Source organism: Scyliorhinus torazame, chromosome 16, assembly GCF_047496885.1.
Source record: "Scyliorhinus torazame isolate Kashiwa2021f chromosome 16, sScyTor2.1, whole genome shotgun sequence".
In the NCBI taxonomy this organism is placed as follows: domain Eukaryota; kingdom Metazoa; phylum Chordata; class Chondrichthyes; order Carcharhiniformes; family Scyliorhinidae; genus Scyliorhinus; species Scyliorhinus torazame.
Window position 1 is genome coordinate 57,323,471 of NC_092722.1, and position 3,298 is coordinate 57,326,768.

The following is a 3,298-nucleotide window of genomic DNA, read 5'->3' on the forward strand; positions in this document are numbered from 1 at the left end:
GCCCCTGTCCAGGGCAAACAACCTGTCAGTGTCCACCCTCTCAAGTCTCATCTTTCAATTAGGTCACCTCTCATTCTTCTAAACTCCACAAGAGTATACGGCAAATTTACTCAGCCTCTCATCAAGGATAACCTCTTCCAGGAATCAATCCAATCAACCTTCGCTGCACAGCCTCCAAGGCAAGAATATTCTTTTTTCGCTGTGGAGACCAAAACTACACACACTACTCCAGGCCTGGGCTCACCAAAGCCCTAGCTCGGTGGCTGGATGGCTAGTTTGTGATGCAGAGTGACGACAACAGCGCGGGTACAATTCCCGGCTGAGGTTATTCATGAAGGCCCTGCCTTCTTAACCTTCTCCCTCGCCTTGAGGTGTAGTGATCCTCAGATTGAATCACCACCAGTCAGCTCTCTCTCAAAGGGCCGATGATCCTCTGGAACAATGCTGATTTTATACATATTGTAACAAAACTTCCTTTTTTGTTTACTCTAATCCCTTTGCAATAAAAGTGAACATGTCACTTGCCTTCACTTGGTATACAGGCATGCTAACTTTGTGTTCCTTGTACATCCAAGACTCAGAGTATTCTGCTTTCCTACCCTCCATTTGCTATCTTTTAAAAAATAAATTTAGAGTACCCAATTAATTTATTCCAATTAAGGGGCAATTTAGTGAGGCCAATCCACCTACCCTGCACATCTTTGGGTTGTGGGGGCAAAACCCACGCAAACACGGGGAGAATGTGCAAACTCCACATGGACAGTGACCCTGGGCCGGATCGAACCTGGGACCTCGCCGCAGTGAGGCAGCAGTGCTAACCACCGCGCATCCCAATCTAATTGCTATCATGTTGCCAACTCACTTAACCTGGATGTATCTCTTTGCAACCTCCTGTGTCCTTCTCACTGATTGGATTCCCCACCTAGCTTTATATCAGTAGCAAAATTGTATACATTACACTCACATTAATATTAATCTCCCAGCACGTCGAATAAATAGTCTTTTCCCTCGAAAGTAACTCTGCGCCGAGCTGGGTGGACCACAGTAAACTGGACTCCACTCTTATATAGGGTGAACGCAGCCTTTTTCCTTCCTAGCTCTGCACCCAAGTCCTGATAGTATCTGATGGAGGGGCCATCCCACTTAAAGTCACGGTGCTCCTTTTCCCCTCGCAAAACCTTTCCTCACTATCACTGCACGCAGTGGACCTTCAGGATGAGGCCTTGCCAAAGTGTACGATGGGCTCAGTCCAATCCGGGGGGAGGGGATGTGAATCCACCCTCACCCACCATCTTGCCGAACATGTCCAAAAAGACCCTCCATCCCCTCTGGCAATCCAACAATCTGAATATTTGACTTCCTGGACCTATTTTCTAGTCATTCATCTTGGCTCTAAACGATCTATTTGTTTTGATCACCAAAGACCATTCCTATTACAGCGCAGCAATCCGATCGCTGTGGCCCGACAAGACCACCTCTATATCTTTGGTTGTGGCGTCCTGGGCTTCAACTGTCTGATTAGATTTCCCCAGAGCCGCTCGAATGGGCACCAAGGCCTCTTCGATTTATTTCTTGAGGTCTTTCGACATAATCCATCGGTGATTTTCAAATTCCTTCGCCAAGGTACGAGAAAGCACTTCGGCCGCCCAAGAAACTGACTCCGCCATTTTACCCACTGATGAGCTCTGTGAGGCTTCAGATTCCGCTGATGGGTTTCTGCTCCGAGCTGCCTTTTCCCTGATTTTTTGGGGGCATACACAATCTTTGTTAGAATAACAAAGTGGGTTTTCGAGAGTAAACAAAAGATATTTGATAGGGTGGAGTGGGAGTATTTATTTGAAATTCTTGGGAGGTTTCGTTTTGGCCACAAATTTATTTCTTGGGGTCTTCTACTGTATAAGGCAACCATTGCCAGTGTTTGTATGAGGCAGGGGTGTCCACTGTCCTCGCTCTTGTTTGTTCTGGCGATACAGCCTCTTGCTATGGAGAGGAGGTTCTCTGTTAAGCGGAAGGGGATTAATCAGGGAGGGGTGGAGCAGCAGGTGACCCTTTAAGCAGCTGACCTACTTCTCTATATTATGGGTGCAGTATCCTCCGTGGACCACATAATGAAGTTCTTGGCACTTTTGGCTCCTTCTCTGGATACAAGTTGAACTAGGGCAAGAGTGAATGTTTCCCGGTTCACCCCTCTGGGAGGAGAGCCCAACTGGGAAAGTTACGGTTTTGCCTTGCCAAAACATGCTTTCGTTATCTGGAGGTCATAGCTAGGCCTCACTTCATAAATTAAATTACTCCAGGCTGGTTAGTGGTATTAAGGTGGACTTGCAGAGGTGGAACAACCTCCCCCTATCCTTGGTGGGTAGCATTCAATCCCGAGATTTTTATTTCTCTTTCAGTGTCTCCCCATTTTTCTCCCCCAAATCCTTTTTTATTAAGGGCAACAAATTAATATCTTTGTTTATTTGGGCGGGTAAGACTCCCAGAATCAATGGTGTTCTGCTCCACTGGAACAATCGGCAGGGGGCGGGGATTCAAAATCTGCAATTTTTCTTCAGAAAATATTGTTGTGGTTTAGTGATCACAGGTCCATAGGGGGACAAATGGAAGCACGCTCCTGCACTACCTCTAGTCTTCGTGCAATAGTTACTGCAACTTTGTCTTTTTTCCCTATAAAGTTTTCCTCGTATCCCGCGGTGGCCTCCTTCTTGAGAATTTGGAAGCACATTGTGGGCCGAAGGGCCTGTACTGCGCTGTATCGTTCTATGTTCTATGAGGCAGCATTTCAAGCTCCTTTCTCGATGTTTGCTGGCCCCCCATATGTATTAATCACCTTTTCCTACCAGCTTGTTTAGACTCAACATTTAAATTTTGGGAAGGGAAGAGTCCGTTGCGGTTTGGGGACCGGTTTGTGAAGGGGATGTTTCCTAGTTTTAAAGAGTTAGTTGAGAAATTCCAGCTACCCAGTTCCAATCTTTTTAGATATTTTAAAATTTGCGATTTTTCACGCAAAACTTTTTCCTCCTTTCCTTTGGCGTAACCCTCTTCCCTGATGAAGAGGATTCTGTCCCAGGCTAGGCCTGACTGTGTGTATGTGTTGTCATAATATACACCAGTATATCATGGTGCAGACACACACTGATGGACACACAGTGGGACCAATCAACATACACAACACCGCAGCCAATCACCAGTGAGAGCACACGCACTATAAAGACAGGGGACAACAGAGTTCCCGCTCATTCGAGTAGCAGCTACCTAGAAGCACAGAGCTCACAGCCTGCAACACAGACATTCACCA